The sequence below is a fragment of the Arachis hypogaea genome, chromosome 5, assembly GCF_003086295.3.
Source record: "Arachis hypogaea cultivar Tifrunner chromosome 5, arahy.Tifrunner.gnm2.J5K5, whole genome shotgun sequence".
NCBI lineage: Eukaryota > Viridiplantae > Streptophyta > Magnoliopsida > Fabales > Fabaceae > Arachis > Arachis hypogaea.
Window position 1 is genome coordinate 63486613 of NC_092040.1, and position 23731 is coordinate 63510343.

A 23731-nucleotide genomic window follows, 5' to 3' on the forward strand; every position below is an offset into this window, starting at 1 on the left:
GAACGGGTCCACCTTAGTGATGGCGGCTTGTTCCTCCTTTTGAAGATCTTATGAAGTGCTTGAGCTCTTCAATGTCTCTTCCTTGTCTTTGTTGCTCATCTCTCATGATTCTTTGGTCTTCTCTAATTTCATGGAGGAGAATGGAATGTTCTTGGTGCTCCACCCTTAGTTGTCCCATGTTGGAACTTAACTCTCCTATGGAGGTGTTGATTTGCTCCCAATAATTTTGTGGAGGAAAGTGCCTCCCTTGAGGTATCTCAGGGATTTCATGATGAGGAATTTCCTCATGCTCATGTCCATGAGTGGGATCTCTTGTTTGCTCCATCCTTTTCTTAGTGGTATCCATGAGGACTTGGTCCAACCTTTGATCAAAGTTGACCCTTTTTGAGTTTGAAAGGGACCTCGGGGATCACCTTCTTCTTGGCCACAACTTCATAGACGTGGTCTTGATGCACCCTTGAGATGAATCTCTCCATCTCCCATGACTCAGAGGTGGAAGCTTTTGCCTTCCCTTTCCTCTTTCTAGAGGTTTCTCCGGCCTTAGGTGCCATAAATGGTTATGGAAAAATAAAAAGCAATGCTTTTACCACACCAAACTTAGAAGGTTTGCTCGTCCTCGAGCAAAAGAAGAAAGAAGGGAGTAGAAGAAGAAGAAATAGAGGAGATGGAGGGGGGCTTTGTGTTTCAGCCAAGGGAGAGAAGTAGTGTGTATGATGTGTGAAAATGAAGGAGTGAAGATGGGTTTATATAGCGGTGGAGTGAAGGGTAAGGTTCGGCCATTATGGGTGGGTTTGGGAGGGAAAATGGTTTGAATTTGAATGGTAAGGTAGGTGGGATTTTATGAAGGATGGATGTGAGTGGTGAAGAGAATGGTGGGATTTGATAGGTGAGGGGTTTCTGGGGAAGAGGTGTTGAGGTGATTGGTGAATGGGTGAAGAAGAGAGAGAGTGGTGGGGCAGGTGGGGATCCTGTGGGGTCCACAGATCCTGATGTGTTAAGGATAATTCATCCATGCACCAAGTGGCGAGCAAAAATGCTCCTTCTGCCAATCCTGGCGTTAAACGCCAGGCTGGTACCCATTTCTGGCGTTTAACGCCAGCTTCTTGCCCATTCCTGGCGTTAAACACCAGTCTGGTGCCCCTTTCTGGCGTTAAACGCCCAGAATGGTGCCAGACTGGGTGTTAAACGCCCATTTTGCTAGCTTCACTGGCGTTTAAATGCCAGCAAATTTTCCTCCAGGGTGTGCTATTTTTCTTTCTGTTTTTCATGCTGTTTTTGCTTTTTCAATTGATTTTGTGACTTTCCATGATCATCAACCTATAAAAAAAACATTAGGTTGCCTCCCAACAAGCGCTTCTTTAATGCCAGTAGCTTGACAGTGGGCTCTCATGGAGCCTCACAGATGTTCAGAGCAATGTTGAAACCTCCCAACACCAAACTTAGAGTTTGAATGTGGGGGTTCAACACCAAACTTAGAATTTGGTTGTGGCCTCCCAACACCAAACTTAGAGTTTGACTGTGGGGGCTCTGTTTGACTCTGTTTTGAGAGAAGCTCTTCATGCTTCCTCTCCATGGTTACAGAGGGATATCCTTGAGCCTTAAACACAAAGGATTCTTCATTCACTTGAATGATCAATTCTCCTCTGTCAACATCAATAACAGCCTTTGCTGTGGCTAGGAAGGGTCTGCCAAGGATGATAGATTCATCCATGCACTTCCCAGTCTATAGGACTATGAAATCAGCAGGGATGTAATGGTCTTCAATCTTTACCAGAACATCCTCTACAAGTCCATAAGCTTGTTTTCTTGAATTGTCTGTCATCTCTAGTGAGATTCTTGCAGCTTGGACCTCAAAGATCCCTAACTTCTCCATTACAGAGAGAGGCATGAGGTTTATGCTTGACCCTAGGTCACACAGAGCCTTCTCAAAGGTCATGGTGCCTATGGTACAAGGTATTGAGAACTTCCCAGGGTCCTGTCTCTTTTGAGGTAATTTCTGCCTAGTCAAGTCATCCAGTTCTTTGGTGAGCAAAGGGGGTTCATCCTCCCAAGTCTCATTACCAAATAACTTGTCATTTAGCTTCATGATTGCTCCAAGGTACTTAGCAAATTTCTCTTTAGTGACATCTTCGTCCTCTTCAGAGGAAGAATACTCATCAGAGCTCATGAATGGTGGAAATACTTCCAATGGAATCTCTATAGTTTCAGTGTGAGCCTCAGATTCCCATGGTTCCTCATTAGGGAACTCATTGGAGGCCAGCAGACATCCATTGAGGTCTTCCTCATTGGCGATCACTGCCTCTTCCTCCTCTCCAAATTCGGCCATGTGGGTCATGTTAATGGCCTTGCATTCTCCTTTTGGATTCTCTTCTGTATTGCTTGGAAGAGTACTAGGAGGGAGTTCAGTAATTTTCTTGCTCAGCTGTCCCACTTGTGCCTCCAAATTCCTAATGGAGGACCTTGTTTCAGTCATGAAACTTTGAGTGGTTTTGATTAGATCAGAGACCATGGTTGCTAAGTCAGAGTGGCTCTGCTTAGAATTCTCTGTCTGTTACTGAGAAGATGATGGAAAAGGCTTGCCTTTGCTAAGCCTGTTTTTCCCACCATTGTTGTTGTTGAAACCTTGTTGAGGTCTCTGTTGATCCTTCCATGAGAGATTTGGATGATTTCTCCATGAAGGATTATAGGTGTTTCCATAGGGTTCTCCCATGTAATTCACCTCTTCCATTGAAGGGTTCTCAGGATCATAAGCTTCTTCTTCAGATGAAGCGTCCTTAGTACTGCCTGGTGCAGCTTGCATTCCATACAGACTTTGAGAAATCATATTGACTTGCTGAGTCAATATTTTGTTCTGAGCCAATATGGCATTCAGAGTATCAATCTCAAGAACTCCTTTCTTCTGATTCGTCCCATTATTCACAGGATTCCTTTCAGAAGTGTACATGAATTGGTTATTTGCAACCATTTCAATGAGTTCTTGAGCTTCTGCAGGCGTCTTCTTCAGATGAAGAGATCCTCCAGTAGAGCTGTCCAATGACATCTTGGACAGTTCAAACAGACCATCATAGAAGATACCTATGATGCTCCATTCAGAAAGCATGTCAGAAGGACACTTTCTGATCAATTGTTTGTATCTTTCCCAAGCTTCATAGAGGGATTCACCTTCCTTTTGTCTGAAGGTTTGGACTTCCACTCTAAGCTTACTCAATTTTTGAGGTGGAAAGATCTTTGCCAAGAAGGCATTGACTAGCTTTTCCCAAGAGTTCATGCTTTCTTTAGGTTGTGAGTCCAACCATATCCTAGCTCTGTCTCTTACAGCAAAAGGGAATAGCATAAGTCTGTAGACCTCAGGGTCAACCCCATTGGTCTTGACAGTATCACAGATTTGCAAGAATTCAGCTAAAAACTGATGAGGATCTTCTAGTGGAAGTCCATGGAATTTGCAATTCTGTTGCATTAGAGAAACTTATTGAGGCTTATGCTCAAAGTTGTTTGCTCCAATGGCAGGGATAGAGATGCTTCTCCCATAGAAGTCGAGAGTAGGTGCAGTAAAGTCACCCAGCACCTTCCTTGTATTGTTGGCATTGTTGTTGTTTTCGGTTGCCATGTCTTCTTCTTGTTTGAAGACTTCTATTAGGTCCTCTACAGAGAGTAATGCTTTAGCTTCTCTTAGCTTTCGCTTCAAGGTCCTTTCAAGTTTAGGGTCAGCTTCAACAAGAATGCTTTTGTCTTTACTCCTGCTTATATGAAAGAGATGAGAACAAGAAAATATGGAATCCTCTATGTCACAGTATAGAGATTCTTTGAAGTGTCAGAGGAAAAGAAGAATATAAGGAGGAGGTAGAAGAATTCGAACTTATCAAGAGAGATAGAGTTCGAATTGTGCATTGAGGAGGAGTGTTAGTCCATAATTAGAAGGATGTGAGAAGAGGGGAAGAAATTTTGAAAAATGGTAATTGATTTTCGAAAACTAAGATTGGGAAAGAAATTAAGTGAAATTGAAAAAGATTTTGAAATTAGAAATCAAAAAGATATGATTGAAAAATTAATTTAAAAAAATGTGATAAAAAGATATGATTGAAAAGATATAGTTTTAAAAAGATATGATTGAGAAGATATGATTTGAAAAACAATTTAAAAAGATTTCATTTTGAAAATTAATGGCTTGGCTAACAAGAAATTTAAAAGATATGATTCAGACATTAAACCTTTCTCAACAGAAAAGGCAACATACTTGAAATGTTGGATCAAATCATTAATTGTTAGCAAGTATTTTTGAAAATGGAAAGAAATTGATTCTGAAAATATATGATTGAAAAGATATGATTTGAAAAAGATTTGATTTTGAAAAATTATGAAAACTTGAAAAAAATTGAATTAAAAACAAAATTTTCCCTCTTGTGCCATCTTGGCGTTAAACCCCCAGAATGGTATACATTCTGGCGTTTAACGCCCAAAATGCTACCCTTTTGGCGTTAAATGCCCAGCCAGGTACCTTGGCTGGCGTTTAAACGCCAGTTTTCCTTCTTCACTGGGCGTTTTGAACGCCCAACTTTTTTTGTGTAATTCCTCTACTGTATGTTCTGAATCTTCAATTCTCTGTATTTTTTACTTGAAAAGACACAAATTAAAAATTTTTTTTGAATTTTTAATGATGAGGAATAATCAGAATGAAACTAAGATCAAATAAACAATGCATGCAAGACACCAAACTTAGAAGTTTGTATACTATTGACACTAACGAATTGAGAATGCATATGAGAAACAACAAAACACTCAAGACAAGAGTATTTAAAGATCAGAGCAAGGAAATCATCAAGAACAACTTGAAGATTAATGAAGACACATGAATGAATTCGAGAAATGGAAGAAGAAAAGATACATGCAATTGACACCAAACTTAAAATTAGACACTAGACTCAAACAAGAAACATAAAGATATTTTTGATTTTATGATTTTATAAAAAATTTTGTGCTTTTTCGAAAATTATATGGAAAAGATGATAAAGAGATTCAAAATTTTTAATAAGAATTCCAGGAATCATGCAATGTTAGTCTAAAGCTTTAGTCTAAAGAAATTAGACATGGCTTGCCAAGCTTCAGCAGGACATTACATTCAAGAGCTAAATTGATGAGAATCAATCAGCTTTGGTGATGATAAAAACATCACCTTGAAACTCTAGAATTCATTCTTAAAAATTCTGAAGAAAAAATACCTAATCTAAGTAACAAGATGAACCGTCAGTAGTCCAAACTCAAACAATCCCCAGCAACGGCGCCAAAAACTTGGTGCACGAAATTGTGATCATCAATGGCACCATCAACATGGTACGCTCAATTAAAATCTCAACTCTTTATCACAACTTTGCATAACTAACCAGCAAGTGCACTGGGTCGTCCAAGTAATAAACCTTACGCGAGTAAGGGTCGATCCCACGGAGATTGTTGGTATGAAGCAAGCTATGGTCATCTTGTAAATCTCAGTCAGGCGGATTCAAATGGTTATGGAGGATTAATGACTAAAAGATGAATAAAACATAAAATAAAGATAGAGATACTTATGTAATTCATTGGTGAGAATTTCAGATAAGCGTATGGAGATGCTTTGTCCCTTCCGTCTCTTTGCTTTCCTACTGTCTTCATCCAATCCTTCTTACTCCTTTCCATGGCAAGCTGTATGTTGGGCATCACCGTTGTCAATGGATACAGTCCCGTCCTCTCAGTGAAAATGTTCAACGTGCTCTGTCACCGCACGGCTATTCAGCTGTCGGTTCTCGATCATGTCGGAATAGAATCCAGTGATTCTTTTGCGTCTGTCACTAACGCCTCACAATAGCGAGTTTGAAGCTCGTCATAGTCATTCAATCCTTGAATCCTACTCAGAATACCACATACAAGGTTTAAACCTTCCGGATTCTCTTGAATGCCGCCATCAATTCTAGCTTATACCACGAAGATTCCGATTAAGGGATCCAAGAGATATCCACTCAATCTAAGGCAGAACGGAGGTGGTTGTCAGGCACACGTTCATAGGTGAGAATGATGATGAGTGTCACGGATCATCATATTCATCAAGTTGAGGAACAAGTGATATCTTAGAACAAGAATAAGCCGAATTGAATAGAAGAACAATAGTAATTGCATTAATATTCGAGGTACAGCAGAGCTCCAAACCTTAATCTATGGTGTGTAGAAACTCCACCATTGAAAATACATAAGAACAAGATCTAGGCATGGCCGAATGGCCAGCCTCCCAAAGAGGGTTCATTCATAAAAACATGATCAAAAGCTCTCATGATCTAAGAACTAGACGTCCAAAGATGAAAATACAATAGTAAAAGGTCCTATTTATAGAGAACTAGTAGCTTAAGGTTTTCAAAGATGAGTAAATGACATAAAAATCCACTTCCAGGCCCACTTGGTGTGTGCTTGGGCTGAGCATTGAAGCTTTCATGTGTAGAGACCTTTCTTGGAGTTAAACGCCAGCTTTTGTGCCAGTTTGGGTGTTTAACTCCCATTCTTGTGCCAGTTCCGGCATTAAACGCCAGAATTCTTGAGCTGAATTGGAACGCCTGTTTGGGCCATCAAATCTTGGGCAAAGTATGGGCTGTTATACATTGATGGAAAGCCCAGGATGTCTATTTTCGAACGCAATTGAGAGCGCGCCAATTGGGCTTCTGTAGCTCCAGAAAATTCACTTTGAGTGCAGGGAGGTCAGAATCTAACAGCATCTGCAGTCCTTTTCAGCCTCTGAATCATATTTTTGCTCAAGTCCCTCAATTTCAGCCAGAAAATACCTGAAATCATAGAAAAACACACAAACTCATAGTAAGGTCTAGAAAAGTGAATTTTAACTAAAAACTAATAAAAATATAATAAAACTAACTAAAACATACTAAAAACATACTAAAAATAATGCCAAAAAGCGTATAAATTATCCACTCATCAGCTTCTCAACCCACATCTGTAGGCAATAAACCTGCAACAACTAAGGTTAAAGAATACAAAGCCAAAATGCCTTATCCTCAGAAACTCCGCCAAGCGGAACAGGATAAGCAATTTGCTTGCTTTGCAGACTATCTCAGGACTCTTGAAATAAAGATTCCGTTTGCAGAGGCACTTGAGCAAATACCCTCTTATGCTAAGTTCATGAAAGAGATCTTAAGTCATAAGAAGGATTGGAGGGAAACTGAAAAAGTTTACCTCACTGAAGAATGCAGTGCAGTTATCCTGAAAAGCCTACCTGAGAAGCTTAAGGATCCCAGAAGCTTTATGATACCATGCACATTAGAGGATACTTGTACCAAGCAAGCTCTATGTGATCTTGGGCCAAGTATCAACCTAATACTTGTATCTATTATCACAAAGCTTGGTTTGACCGAAGAAGTCAAACCAACCCGGATATGTCTCCAACTTGCTGATGGCTCCATTAAATACCCATCAGGCGTGATTGAAGATATGATTGTCAAGGTTAGGCCATTCTCCTTTCCTATTGACTTTGTGGTGCTGGAAATGGAGGAGCAGAAGAGTGCAACTCTCATCCTAGGAAGACCTTTCCTAGCAACTAGCCGAACCCTTATTGACGTTCAAAAAGGAGAAGTAACCCTGAGAGTCAATGAAGATGAGTTCAAGTTGAATGTTGTCAAAGCTATGCAGCATCCAGACACCCCAAATGACTGCATGAGCATTGATATTATTGACTCTCTGGAAAAAGTGGTTAATATGACTGAGAGTCTCGAATCAGAGCTAGAGGATATCTTTAAAGATGTTCAGCCTTATCTGGAGGAATTAGAGAGAATAATAGAACCTCTGAAAATCCCTCAAGAAGAGGAGAAACCTCCTAAACCCGAGCTCAAACCATTACCACCATCCCTGAAATATGCATTTCTGGGAGAAGGTGATACCTTCCCTGTGATCATAAGCTCTACCTTAGAGCCACAGGAAGAGGAAGCACTAAATCAAGTGCTAAGGACACACAAGACAGCTCTTGGGTGGTCCATCAATGATCTTAAGGGCATTAGCCCAGCCAGATTCATGCACAAGATCCTATTGGAAGGTGATGCTAAGCCAGTGGTTCAACCACAAAGGCGGCTGAATCCAGCCATGAAGGAGGTGGTGCAGAAGGAGGTCACTAAATTACTAGAGGCTGGGATTATTTATCCTATTTCTGATAGCCCCTGGGTAAGCCCTGTCCAAGTCATCCCTAAGAAGGGTGCCATGACAGTGGTTCATAATGAAAAAAATGAACTGGTTCCTACAAGAATAGTTACAGGGTGGCGCATGTGTATTGATTATAGAAGGCTCAATACAGCTACCAGAAAAGATCATTTTCCTTTACCATTCATAGACTAGATGCTAGAAAGACTAATAGGTCATGAATACTACTGCTTCCTGGATGGATATTCAGGTTATAATCAAATTGCAGTGGATCCCCAAGATCAAGAGAAAACAGCATTCACATTCCCATCTGGAGTATTTGCATGCAGAAGGATGCCATTTGGTCTGTGCAATGTACCTGCAACCTTTCAAAGGTGCATGCTCTCTATTTTCTCTGATATGGTGGAAAAATTTCTGGAAATCTTCATGGATGACTTTTCAGTATTTGGAGACTCATTCAGCTCCTGTCTTTACCATCTAGCACTTGTTCTAAAGAGGTGCCAAGAGACTAACCTAGTTTTAAACTGGGAGAAATGTCACTTTATGGTGACTAAAGGAATTGTCCTCGGACACAAAATTTCAAACAAGGGAATAGAAGTGGATCAAGCTAAGGTAGAGGTAATTGAAAATTTACCACCACCAGCCAATGTTAAGGCAATGAGAAGCTTTCTGGGGCATGTAGGATTCTATAGGAGGTTTATAAAGGATTTTTCAAAAATTGCCAAACCTCTAAGTAATCTGCTAGTTGCTGACACACCATTTATCTTTGATAAGGAATGTCTACAGGTGTTTGAGACTCTGAAAACTAAGCTGGTCACAGCACTAGTCATCTCTGTACCAGACTGGACATTACCTTTTGAACTGATGTGTGATGCCAGTGACCATGCCATTGGTGCAGTGCTAGGACAAAGGCATGACAAGCTTCTGCACGTCATTTACTATGCCAGTCGTGTTTTAAATGACGCACAAAAGTACTACACAACCACAGAAAAAGAGCTACTTGCAGTGGTTTACACCATTGACAAGTTTAGATCTTATTTAGTGGGATCAAAAGTGATCGTGTATACTGACCATGCTGCTCTTAAATATCTACTCACAAAGCAGGATTCAATACCCAGACTCATCAGATGGGTATTACTTTTGCAAGAGTTTGATATAGAAATAAGAGACAGAAAAGGGACAGAGAATCAAGTAGCAGATCACCTGTCCCGAATAGAACCAATAGAAGGGGCGTCCCTCCCTCTTACTGAGATCTCTAAAAGCTTTTCGGATGAGCAACTCTTTGCCATCTAGGAAGTGCCATGGTTTGCAGACATTGCAAACTACAAGGCAGTAAGATTCATACCCAAAGAATACAGTAGGCAGCAAACAAAGAAAGTGATCACGAATGCAAAGTACTATCTTTGGGATGAACCATATCTCTTCAAGAGATGTACAGACGGAGTAATCCGTAGATGTGTGCCTAAAGAAGAAGCACAAAAGATCCTCTGGCACTGCCATGGATCACAGTATGGAGGACATTTTGGAAGTGAGCGAACAGCCACAAGAGTCCTCCAATGTGGCTTATACTGGCCTACTCTCTATAAAGATTTCCAAGTGTTTGTACTTAATTGTGACAGTTGCCAAAGATCTGGTAACCTACCTCACAGTTATGCCATGCCTCAATAAGGGATCTTGGAGATTGAGTTGTTTGATGTATGGGGTATTGACTTTATGGGGCCTTTCCCACCATCATACTCAAACACTTACATTCTAGTGGCAGTGGATTATGTATCCAAATGGGTGGAAGCTATTGTAACACCCACTAATGACACTAAGACAGTGCTAAAATTCCTCCAAAAACAAATCTTCAGCAGATTTGGTATCCTTAGAGTATTAATCAGTGATGGGGGCACTCATTTCTGCAATAAACAGCTTTACTCTGCTTTGGTTCGATATGGAGTTAGCCACAGGTAGCCACTCCATATCATCCACAGACAAATGGGTAAGCTGAAGTCTCTAACAGAGAACTTAAAAGAATCCTGGAACGGACTATAATTAACCGTAGAAGGGATTGGGCAAGAAGCTTGGATGATGCTCTGTGGGCATACATAACAGCATTCAAGACCCCTATAGGAACTTCTCCATACCAGCTTGTGTATGGAAAAGCCTGTCACTTGCCAGTGGAACTGGAGCATAAGGCCTATTGGACAACCAGATTCCTAAACCTTGATCCCAAGTTAGCTGGAAAAAAATGATTGCTCCAGTTAAATGAGCTAGAGGAATTCAGACTCAATGCTTTCGAAAATGCAAAAATTTACAAAGAGAAAGCAAAAAGATGGCATGACAAAAACCTTTCATCCAGAGTCTTTGAGCCAGGGCAGAAAGTTCTGCTATTTAATTCCAAGCTCAGATTATTCCCCGGGAAATTGAAGTCCCGTTGGAGAGGACCATATGTGATTACGTGTCACCATATGGATACGTAGAGCTTCAGGATAATGATTCTAATAAAAAGTTCATTGTTAATGGACAGAGAGTCAAACATTATCTTGAAGGCAATTTTGAGCAAGAATGCTCAAAACGGAGACTTGATTAAAGCTCAATAATAGTCCAGCTAAAGACAATAAAGAAGCGCTTGCTGGGAGGCAACCCAGCTATTTACAAAGTTCATTTGTTAATTAATTGATTTTTACAGGTATATGTCAATTATCTTTAAGGCAAAATAGCAATTGCTTGAGTTCACAAAGTTATAGAAGGATTCAAAGGATAAAAATAGCAAAAAGAAGCTCATTGGTGCGAAAATGCCAGTAAGAGCTGTTTTGGGTGTTAAACACCCAAAAGAAGCACCTTCTGGGCGTTGAACGCCAGAAAGAAGCATCTTCTGGGCGTTGAACGCCAAAAAGAAGCACCTTTTGGGCGTTCAACGCCAGATTTACAGCGTCCTGGGCGTTCAGAAAAATGCCCAGTGACAAAGAAGTTCTTGGCGTTCAACGCCAGAAAGAAGCAACAGCTGGGCATTGAACGCCCAGGAGAAGCTGCACATGGGCGTTAAACGCCCAAAACATGCAGCGTTTGGGCGTTTAACGCCAGGATGGTAAGGAGGAGGTAAATTCATTTTTACTTCAATTTTTTCTTTAAATTTTTATGTTCCAATTCATGATTTCTTGCATAAACATGTTACAAATTCTCATCCTTTAATTCCAAAAATTTTAATCCTAATTTCGAAAAACCCTTTTTCAAAAATATCAAATGTATCTTAATCCATAAACACAAATCTTTTTCTAATCTAATCCAACTCTCTTTCAAATTTTTCAAAACTCAATTATCTTTTAAAATCTTTTTCAAAATAAAAATTCAGAATTATCTTTTCCAAATATCATTCACAACTTTTTTTAAATTATATCTTTTTCTTATCATATTTATCTTTTATAAATCAAATCTTCTATCTTATCTTTTTTTTTTAAAAAAAAAAATTTCGAAAACCCACCCCTCTCCCTTTTAAATCCACATTTGGCCTCCCTCCTCTCATCCACCATTCGACACTAGCTCTCCTTCTATCCCTCTCCTTTCTTTTCTTTTGGTTGAGGACAAGCAAACCTCTAAGTTTGGTGTGTTTATCCGTGATCACTAAACCATACCCACTAAGATCATGGCTCCTAAAGGAAAACAACCCACTCCAAGAGGCAAGAAAGAGAGTATTCCAAAACCACTTTGGAATCAAGGGAAGTTCTTAACCAAAGAACATTCAGACCATTACTACAGAATAATAGGTCTAAAGTTAGTGATCTCGGAAGTCAAATTCGATCTGAAAGAAGATGAATATCCATAGATCCAAGAGCAAATTCGAAACAGGAACTGGGAAATCCTAGCTAATCATGAAACAAAAGTGGAAAGGAACATGGTTCAGGAGTTCTACGCTAGTCTGTGGCAAACAGACAGGCAGAGAATATTTGGAACTGCCCTCTATGACTATCGGACCTTAGTTAGAGAAAAGATTCTTCACATTCACCCTGACAAAATTAGGGAGATCTTTAAGCTGCCTCAGCTGAAAGATGACCCAGACTCCTTTAATAGGAGAATGATGAGAACAAACAAGGGCCTGGACAAGATTCTAGAGGATATATGCATCCTTGGAGCCAGGTGGACCACCAGCACCACGGGCGTCCCAAATCAACTCAAGAGAGACGATCTCAAACTAGTAGCCAGAGGCTGGCTGGACTTCATTGGGCGTTCTATATTGCCCACTAGCAACCGTTTTGAAGTCACTGTTAAAAGAGCAGTGATGATTCACTGCATTATGCTAGGAAAAGAAGTATAAGTTCATCAGTTAATTTGGTGTGAACTTTACATAATAGTAAACAAGAAATCCAAAGACGCCAAATTGGCTTATCCAAGCTTAATCTCTATGCTATGTAAGGATGCTGGAGTAAAGATGGGAATAACTGAATATATCTCAGTTGAGCGGCCAATCACCAAAATATCAATGGAAAAACAACAAGTGCAAAACGACCCCATCAAAAGGAGAGCACAGGAATTCCTCCTAGAAATCCCTCAATTTGAATACTGGAGCATCTTGAAGCATCTGTTACCAAGTTGCAAGAAGCTATGGACCAAATAAAGGAAGAACAGAATAATCAAAATAGCATGCTTTGCAAATTGCTTAGGGAACAAGAAGAGCAAGGGCGTGACATAAAGGAACTGAAGCGACAAAAATTATCTCTTGAAGGACCAAGCACCCTACAGACTAGAGGAACATCCACTTCCCAAAATAAAGGTTGTTGAGTTCTAATTTTAGCTTTAACTCTGTGATAGTTGTTATTATAGGACTTTACCTAAGAAGTTATATATAAGTAGTGGTAATTAGTATATCTATTTTGATTTTATTTTCAATTAAGTTATAATTTATTTTTCTTATCATCATCAAACATGAATAAAATAGTAGATTTTTAGAATAAAGAGGCAATTTATATTTGTCGAGTATTTAATAAGGAAAATTCTAATTAATTATATGTGGTGGCAATATTTTTTATATTCTAAATGAATGCTTGAACAGTGCATATTTTTTATCTTGAATTTTATGAATGTTAAAATTGTTGGCTCCTGAAAGAATGATGAACAAGAGAAATACTATTGCTGATCTGAAAAATCATGAAATTGATTCTTGAAGCAAGAAAAAGTAGTGAAAAAAAATTACAAGGAATCATTGGATAAAGAAGCAGAAAAAGCCAATAGCCCTTAGAACCAAAAGGCAAGGGTAAAAAGGATCCAAGGCTTTGAGCATCAATGGATAGGAGGGCCCAAGGAAATAAATCCAGGCCTAAGCGGCAAAATCAAGTTGTCCCTAACCATGTGCTTGTGGCATGCAGGTCCAAGTGAAAAGTTTGAGACTGAGTGGTTAAAGTCGTGATCCAAGGCCAAAGAGTGTGCTTAAGAACTCTGGACACCTCTAATTGGGGACTTTAGCAAAGCTAAGTCACAATCTGAAAAGGTTCACCCAGTTATGTGTCTGTGGCATTTATGTATCCGGTGGTAATACTGGAAAACAAAGTGCTTAGGGCCACGGCCAAGACTCATAAAGTAGCTGTGTTCAAGAATCAACATACTAAACTAGGAGAATCAATAATACTATCTGAATCCTGAGTTCCTATGGATGCCAATCATTCTGAATTTCAAAGGATAAAGTGAGATGCCAAAACTATTCAGAAGCAAAAAGCTACTAGTTCCGCTCATCTAATTAGAATCTGAGCTTCACTTAAAACTCTGAGATATTATTGTTTCTTGATTTCTTTTTATCCTATTTTATTTATCTAGTTGCTTGGGGACAAGCAACAGTTTATGTTTGGTGTTGTGATGAGCGGATATTTTATACGCTTTTTAGGGGTAATTTCGTGTAGATTTTAGTATGTTTTAGTTAGTTTTTAGTAGATTTTTATTAGTTTTTAAGCAAAAATCATATTTCTGGACTTTACTATGAGTTTGTGTGTTTTTCTGTGATTTCAGGTATTTTCTGGCTGAAATTGAGGGAGCTGAGCAAAAATCTGATTCAGGCTGAAAAAGGACTGCTGATGCTGTTGGATTCTGACCTCTCTGCACTCGGAATGGATTTTATGGAGCTACAGAAGTCCAATTGGTGCGCTTTTGATTGGGTTGGAAAGTAGACATCCAGGGCTTTCCAGCAATAGATAATAGTCCATACTTTGCACAAAAATAGACGACGTAAACTTGCGTTCAACGCTAGTTCCATGTTATAGTCTGGCGTTCAGCGCCAGAAATATGGTACACGTTGGAGCTCAACGCCAGAAATAGGTTACAACCTGGCGTTCAACTCCAGAAATAGCCCATGCACGTGAGAAGCTTAAGTCTCAGCCCAAGCACACACCAAGTGGGCCCCATAAGTGGATTTCTGCACTATCCCTCGTAGTTTACTCATTTTCTGTAAACCTAGGTTACTAGTTTAGTATTTAAAACAACTTTTAGAGACTTATTTTGTATCTCATGACATTTTTAGATCTGAATTTTATACTCTTTGATGGCATGAGTCTCTAAACTTCCTTGTTGAGGGTGAGGAGCTCTGCAGCGTCTCGATGAATTAATGCAATTATCTATGTTTCCATTCAATCATGATTGTTCCTATCTAAGATGTTCATTCGCGCTTCACTATGAAGAAGGTGATGATCCGTGACACTCATCACCTTCCTCAATCCATGAACGTGTGCCTGACAACCAACTCCGTTCTACATTAGATTGAATGAGTATCTCTTAGATCTCTTAATCAGAATATTCGTGGTATAAGCTAGAATTGATGGCGGCATTCATGAGAATCCGGAAAGTCTAAACCTTGTCTGTGGTATTCCGAGTAGGATTCAAGGATTGAATGGCTGTGACAAGCTTCAAACTCGTGATTGTTGGGCGTAGTGACGGACGCAAAAGAATCAATGGATTCTATTCCGACATGATCGAGAACCAACAGATGATTAGCCATGCTGTGATAGAGCATTTGGACCATTTTCACTGAGAGGATGGGAAGTAGCCATTGACAATGGTGACACCCTACATACAGCTTGCATGGAAGGAGCCTTGCGTGTGTGAAGAGGAGTACAAGAGAAAAGCTGAAATAAAGAGGACAAAGCATCTCCAAAACTCCAGCATATTCTCTATTATTGAGCAACAATTATTTATTTTATGCCCTTTTACTTTTTACAATTGAACTTGAAAAACACCGTTGTTGGCATCCTGACTAAGAATAATAAGATAACCATAGCTTGCTTCAAACCAATAATCTCCGTGGGATTCGATCCTTACTCACGTAAGGTATTACTTGGACGACCCAGTGCACTTGCTGGTTAGTTGTGCGGAATTACATAGTGTGAAGTAATTTTTGTGAACCAAGCACCAAGAGCACTCCATCATTCTCCATGAGATTAGAGAAGATCAAAGAGCTATGAGGGAGGAGCAACAAAGGCAAGGAAGAGACATAGAGGAGCTTAGGCGTTCCATTGGTTCTTCAAAAGGAAGACGCCACCCACACTAAGGTGGACTCATTCCTTAATCTCCTTGTCTATTTATTTTTCTGTTTTCGAATTTATGCTGTAGGTTCTATCTATGTTTGTGTCTTCACTACATGATCATTAGTGTCTAATGTCTATGTCTTAAAGATATGAATAATTCCATGAATCCTTCACCTCTCTTAAATGAAAAATGTGCTTAATTAACAAAGAATAAGAAGTACTTGGATTTCAAATTTTATCTTGAAATTAGTTTAATTATTTTGATGTGGTGGCAATACTTTTTGTTCTCTGAATGAATGCTTGAACAGTGCATATTTTTGATAGTGAAGTTTATGAATGTTAAAATTGTTGGCTCTTAAAAGAATGATGAATAAGGAAAAATCTTATTGATAATCTAAAATATCATGAAATTGATTCTTGAAGCAAGAAAAAGCAGTGAATAAGAAAGCTTGCGAAAAAAAAGTGTTTAAAGAAAAAAAGAAAGAAAGAAAAAGCAAGCAGAAAAAGCCAATATCCCTTAAAACCAAAAAAGGAAAGGGTAAAAAGGATCCAAGGCTTTGAGCATTAATGGATAGGAGGGCCCAAGGAAATAAAATATAGGCTTAAGCAGCTAAATCAAGCTGTCCCTAACCATGTGCCTGTGTCATGAAGGTCCAAGTGAAAAGCTTGAGACTGAGTGGTTAAAGTCATGATCCAAAGCAAAAAGAGTGTGCTTAAGAACTCTGGACACCTCTAACTGGGGACTTTAGCAATGCTGAGTCACAATCTGAAAAGGTTCACCCAGTTATGTGTGTGTGGCATTTATGTATCCGGTGGTAATACTGGAAAATAAAGTGCTTAGGGCCACGGCCAAGACTAAAAAAGTAGCTGTGTTCAAGAATCAACGTACTGAACTAGGAGAATCAATAACACTATCAGAAATTCTAAATTCCTATAGATGCCAATAATTCTGAATTTCAAAGGAAAAAGTGAGATGCCAAAACTGTTCAGAAGCAAAAAGCTATAAGCCCCGCTCATCTAATTGAGACTAAGTTTCATTGATATTGTGAGATTCATTGTATATTCTCTTCCTTAGGCACACATCTACGGATTACTCCGTCTGCACATCTCTTAAAGAGATATGGTTCATCCCAAAGATAGTACTTTGCATCTGTGATTAATTTCTTTGATTGCACCCTACTGTACTCTTTGGGTATGAATCTCACTGCCTTGTAGTTTGCAATGTCTGCAAACCATGGCACTTCCTGGATGGCAAAGAGTTGCTCATCCGGAAAAGTTTCAGAGATTTCAGTGAGAGGGAGGGACGCCCCTTCTACTGGTTCTATTCGGGACAAATGATCTACTACTTGATTCTCTGTCCCTTTTCTGTCTCTTATTTCTATATCAAACTCTTGCAGAAGCAACACCCATCTGATGAGTCTGGGTTTTGAATCCTGCTTTGTGAGTAGATATTTAAGAGCAGCATGATCAGTGTACACAAACACTTTTGATCCTACTAAATAGGATCTGAATTTGTCAATGGCGTAAACCACTGCAAGTAGCTCTTTTTCTGTGGTTGTGTAATTCTTCTGTGCATCATTTAGAACACGGCTAGCATAATAAATGACGTGCAGAAGCTTGTCATGCCTTTGTCCCAACACTGCACCAATGGCATGGTCACTGGCATCACACATCAATTCAAATGGTAATGTCCAGTCTGGTGCAGAGATGATTGGTGCTGTAACCAATTTAGCCTTCAGAGTCTCAAATGCCTGCAGACACTCTTTATCAAAGATAAATGGCGTGTCAGCAGCTAGCAGGTTGCTCAGAGGTTTGGCGATTTTTTGAAAAATCCTTTATAAACCTCCTATAGAATCCTGCATGCCCCAAAAAGCTTCTGATTGCCTTAACATTAGCAGGTGGTGGCAATTTTTCAATTACTTCTACCTTAGCTTGGTCCACCTCTATTCCCTTGTTCGAAATTTTGTGCCCAAGGACAATTCCTTCAGTCACCATAAAGTGACATTTTTCCCAGTTTAAAACCAGGTTAGTCTCTTGGCATCTTTTCAGAACAAGTGCTAAATGGTTAAGGCAGGAGCTAAATGAGTCTCCAAATACTGAAAAGTCATCCATGAAGACTTCCAGGAATTTTTCCACCATATCAGAGAAAATTGAGAGCATGCACCTCTGAAAGGTTGCAGGTGCATTTCACAAGCCAAATGGCATCCTTCTGTATGCAAATACTCCAGATGGGCATGTGAATGCCGTTTTCTCCTGATCTTGGGGATCTACTGCAATTTGATTATAACCTGAATATCCATCCAGGAAGCAGTAGTATTCATGACCTGCTAGTCTTTCTAGCATCTGGTCTATGAATGGTAAAGGAAAATGATCCTTTCTGGTGGCTGTATTGAGCCTTCTATAATCAATGCACATACGCCACCCTGTAACTGTTCTTGTAGGAACCAGTTCATTTTTTTCATTATGAACCACTGTCATGCCTCCTTTCTTAGGGACGACTTGGACAGGGCTCACCCAGGGGCTGTCAGAAATAGGATAAATAATCCCAGCCTCTAGTAATTTAGTGACCTCTTTCTGCACCACTTCTTTCATAGCTGGATTCAGCCGCCTTTGTGGTTGAACCACTGGCTTGGCGTCATCTTCCAGCAAGATCTTGTGCATGCATCTAGCTGGGCTAATGCCCTTAAGATCACTGATGGACCACCCAAGAGCTGTCTTGTGTGTCCTTAGCACTTGAATTAGTGCTTCCTCTTCCTGTGGCTCTAAGGTAGAGCTTATAATTACAGGAAAGGTATCACCTTCTCCCAGAAATGCATATTTCAGGGATGGTGGTAATGGTTTGAGTTCGGGTTTTGGAGGTTTCTCCTCTTCTTGAGGGATTTTAAGAGGTTCTATTATCTTCTCTGATTCCTCCAAATCAGGCTGAACATCTTTAAAGATGTCCTCTAGCTCTGATTCGAGACTCTCAGCCATATTGACCTCTCTTACCAGAGAGTCAATAATATCAACACTCATGCAGTCATTTGGGGTGTCTGGATGTTGCATGGCTTTGACAACATTCAACTTAAACTCCTCCTCATTGACTCTCAAGGTTACTTCCCCTTTTTGGACATCAATGAGGGTTCGGCCAGTTGCTAGGAAAGGTCTTCCTAGAATGAGAGTTGCACTCTTGTGCTCCTCCATTTCCAGCACCACAAAGTCAGTAGGAAAGGCGAATGGCCCAACCTTGACAATCATGTCTTCAATCACTCCTGATGGGTATTTAATGGAGCCATCAGCAAGTTGAAGACACATCCTGGTTGGTTTGATTTCTTCAGCTAAACCAAGCTTTCTGATAGTGGATGCAGGTATTAGGTTGATACTTGCCCCAAGATCACATAAAGCTTGCTTGGCACAAGTACCCTCTAATGTGCATGGTATCATAAAGCTCCCAGGATCTTTAAGCTTCTCAGGTATGCTTTTCAGAATGACTGCACTGCATTCTTCAGTGAGGTAAACTTTTTCAGTTTCCCTCCAATCCTTCTTATGACTTAAGATCTCTTTCATGAACTTAGCATAAGAGGGTATTTGCTCAAGTGCTTCTGCAAACGGAATCTTTATTTCAAGAGTCCTGAGATAGTCTGCAAAGCGGGCAAATTGCTTATCCTGTTCCGCTTGGCGGAGTTTTTGAGGATAAGGCATTTTGGCTTTGTATTCCTCAACCTTAGTTGCTGCAGGTTTATTACCTACAGAAGTGGATTGGGAAGCCTTTTTAGAAGGGTTGTTATCAGCACTTGTATGTGACTGATCACTCATTGGCATTTGAATGCCAGGGGTGGAAGCTGGAGTGGCGTTAGACGCCACTTCCTTATTTGTTACTGGCGTTTGAACGCCAGAACCATGTTCCCTTTGGGTGTTCAACGCCGGATTCATGCTTGTTTCTGGCGTTGAACGCCAGGAATGAGCATGGTCTGGGCGTTCAGCGCCAGCATCATTCCTATCTGGGATCTGATTGTCCTCAGAGGGATTTTGAGTAGACATCTGTTCATTTCTTGGCTTCCTGCTGCTTTGAAGTGAGGTATTTAATGTTTTCCCACTTCTTAATTGGACTGCTTGGCATTCTTCCGCTATTTGTTTTGACAGTTGCTTTAATTGCACTTCCATATTCCTGTTAGCCATTCTTGTTTCCTATAATATTTCCTTGAATTCGGCTAGCTGCTGAGTTAGGAAGTCTAACTGTTGATTGAATTCATTAGCCTGATCCACAGGACTGGGTTTAGCAATTACTGTTTTAGCTTCTTCTTTCATGGAAGGTTCACTGCTTAGGTACAGATGCTGATTTCTGGCAACTGTATCAATGAGCTCTTGAGCTTCTTCAATTGTTTTTCTCATATGTATAGATCCACCAACTGAGTGGTCTAGAGAAATCTAAGCTTTTTCTGTAAGCCCATAGTAGAAGATGTCTAATTGCACCCACTCTGAAAACATTTCAGAAGGGCATTTTCTTAGCATCTCTCTGTATCTCTCCCAGGCATCATAAAGGGATTCATTATCTCCTTGTTTGAAGCCTTGGATGCTTAGCCTTAGCTGTGTCATCCGTTTTGGAGGGAAATAGTGATTCAGGAATTTTTCTGACAGCTGTTTCCATGTTTTTATGCTGTTCTTAGGCTGGTTATTTAACCACCTCTTAGCTTGATCTTTTACAGCAAATGGAAACAGTAATAATCTGTAGACATCCTGATCCACTTCTTTATCATGTACTGTGTCAGCAAATTGTAAAAATTATGCCAGAAACTCTGTAGGTTCTTCATGTGGAAGACCAGAATACTGACAGTTTTGCTGCACCATGATAATGAGCTGAGGATTCAACTCAAAGCTACTAACTCCAATGGAGGGTATACAGATACTACCCCCATATGAAGCAGTAGTGGGGTTAGCATATGACCCCAGAGTCCTCCTGGACTGATCATTCCCATTTAATTCCATAATGGAATAAAAGAGATGATATGTATGTTGCTATTATTTATTTTATAATAGTGGAATAAAAAAATGGAATATATATAATAAAAAAATTTGAAAATATTTTGTGAAAATTTTTTTTTTTCGAAAAATTTTGAAATTGAAATATGAAATTTATATAAAAAATTTCGAAAATGTAGTTTTAAAATTAGTTAAAAAAGATACTTTTTTTTTTGAATTTTATGATGAAAGAGAAAAACACATAAAAGGCACAAGACTTAAAATTTTTAGATCTAATGCTCCTTATTTTCGAAAATTTTTGGAGGGAAAACACCAAGGAACACCAAACTTAAAAATTTTAAGATCAAGACACAAGAAAAACTCAAGAACACTTTGAAGATTCACAAGAACACCAAGAACAAAAGAAAGAACACCAAACTTAAAAGTTTTAGAAAACTTTAATAAAATTTTCGAAAATTATAAAAAGATTAACAAGAAAACACCAAACTTAAAGTTTGGCACAAGATTAAATCCAAGAAAAATTATTTTTTTGAAAAAGGTTCCAAAGGGGATAACCAATTATCAAGAACAACTTAAAAATCAAGGAAGAACCAAGAACACTAACACGAGATTTTTAGAGAAGATATAAAATATGCAATTAACACCAAACTTAGAATAAGACACTAAACTCACGAAAAATTAACAATTAATTAAGAAAAAATAAAATTTTTGAAAAGAAATTTTTGAAAAGAAACTATCCTATCAAAATTTGATGACTCTATAATAACAAAAATAAATTATTCCTAATCTAAGAAATAAAATAAGCCTTCAATTGTTCAAACTCAACAATCCCCGGCAACGGCGCCAAAAACTTGGTGCACGAATTTGTGATTCGCACAACTAACCAGCAAGTGCACTGGGTCGTCCAAGTAATACCTTACGTGAGTAAGGGTCGATCCCACGGAGATTATTGGTTTGAAGCAATCAATGTTTATTTTATTAATCTTAGTCAGGAGGTCAATAAGGTTATTTGGATTTAATTGTAAGAAGTCAAAGTATTTAGAATTATTAGATAAATAATAGAGAATAATAGCGTTACTTGTTGTGCAGTAATGGGGAATATGTTGGAGTTTTGGAGATGCTTTGTTCTTTGACTTTAACTCTTCCTTGAAATCCTTCAACACACGCAAGGCTCCTTCCATGGCAAGCTCTATGTAGGGTGTCACCGTTGTCGGTGGCTACTTCCCATCCTCTCAGTGAAAACGTTCCTATGCTCTGTCACAGCACGGCTAATCATCTGTCGGTTCTCAATCAGGTTGGAGTAGAATCCATTGATTCATTTACGTCTGTCACTAACGCCCAGCCTTCAGGAGTTTGAAGCTCGTCACAGTCATTCAATCCCAGAATCCTACTCGGAATACCACAGACAAGGTTTAGACTTTCCGGATCCTCATGAATGCCGCCATCAATCCAGCTTATACCACGAAGATTCTGATTAAGGAATCTAAGAGATACTCATTCAATCTGATGTAGAACGGAGGTGGTTGTCTGGCACACGTTCATGGATTGAGGAAGGTGATGAGTGTCACGGATCATCACCTTCTCCATAATTAAGCGCGAATAAACATCTTAGATAAGAACAAGCGTGTTTGAATGGAAAACAAAGGGATTGTATTAAATCATCGAGACGCTGCAGAGCTCCTCACCCCCAACAATGGAGTTTAGAGACTCATGCCGTCAAAAAGTATGTAATTCAGATCTGAAAATGTCATGAGGTACAAGAATAGTCTCTAAAAGTTGTTTAAATAGTAAACTAGTAACCTAGGTTTACAGAAAATGAATAAACTAAGATAACTGGTGCAGAAATCCACTTCTGGGGCCCACTTGGTGTGTGCTGGGGCTGGGACTAAAGCTTTCCACGAGTTAAGGCTTTTCTTGGAGTTGAACTCCAAGTTATGACGTGTTTTGGGCGTTCAACTCCGGATCATGACGTGTTTCTGGCGTTTAACTCCAGACAGCAGCATGTACTTGGCGTTCAACGCCAAGTTACGTCGTCTATCCTCGCGCAAAGTATGGACTATTATATATTGCTGGAAAGCCCTGGATGTCGACTTTCCAACGCCGTTGAGAGCGCGCCAATTGGACTCCTGTAGCTCCAGAAAATCCATTTCGAGTGCAGGGAGGTCAGGATCCAACAGCATCAGCAGTCCTTTTTCAGCCTAACTCAGATTTTTGCTCAGCTCCCTCAATTTCATCCAGAAAATACCAGAAATCACAGAAAAACACACAAGCTCATAGTAAAGTCCAGAAATATGATTTTTGCCTAAAAACTAATATTATTCTACTAAAAACTAATTAAAATTTGCTAAAATCTACATGAAATTACCCCCAAAAAGCGTATAAAATATCCGCTCATCAGGTATCCCATTATTCACGGAATTCCTCTCAGAAGTGTACATGAATTGGTTGTTTGCAACCATGTCAAATGAGTTCTTGAGCCTCTTCAGGCGTTTTCTTCAGGTGAATAGATCCACCTGCAGAATGATGCAATGACATTTTAAAAAATTCAGAGAGACCATAATAGAATATATCTAATATGGTCCATTCTGAAAACATGTCAGATGGACATCTTTTGGTCAACTGCTTGTATCTTTCCCAGGCTTCATAGAGGGATTCACCATCTTTTTGTTTGAAGGTTTGAACATCCACTCTCAGCTTGCTCAGCTTTTGAGGAGGAAAGAATTTATCCAAGAAGGCTGTGACCAGCTTATCCCAGGAATCCAGGCTATCCTTAGGTTGTGAATCCAACCATATTCTAGCTCTGTCTCTTACAGCAAAAGGGAAAAGCATGAGTATGTAGACTTCAGGATCAACTCCATTCGTCTTTACAGTCTCACAGATCTGCAAGAACTCAGTTAAGAACTGATAAGGATCTTCAGATGGAAGTCCATAAAACTTGCAGTTTTGTTGCATTAAGGCAACTAGCTGAGGTTTCAGCTCAAAGTTATTGGCTCCAATGGCAGGAATGGAGATGCTTCTTCCATCAAACTTGGACGTTGGCTTTGTGAAGTCACCAAGCATTCTCCTTGCATTATTATTATTTTCGGCTGCCATCTCCTTCTCTTATTCGAAAATTTCTGAAAGGTTGT

General features: G+C 39.4%; 2 non-coding genes across 2 annotated transcripts; both read left to right on the forward strand.

The window, feature by feature from the left end:
* Window positions 1-3094: 3094 nt before the first annotated feature.
* Window positions 3095-3202, forward strand: LOC112804493 (small nucleolar RNA R71). Its single transcript, XR_003203107.1, has one exon. It is a non-coding gene; the product is annotated as a small nucleolar RNA R71 (small nucleolar RNA).
* A 19994-nt stretch (window positions 3203-23196) lies between these two features.
* LOC112804220 (small nucleolar RNA R71) lies at window positions 23197-23300 on the forward strand. Its single transcript, XR_003202837.1, has one exon. It is a non-coding gene; the product is annotated as a small nucleolar RNA R71 (small nucleolar RNA).
* Window positions 23301-23731: the final 431 nt, after the last annotated feature.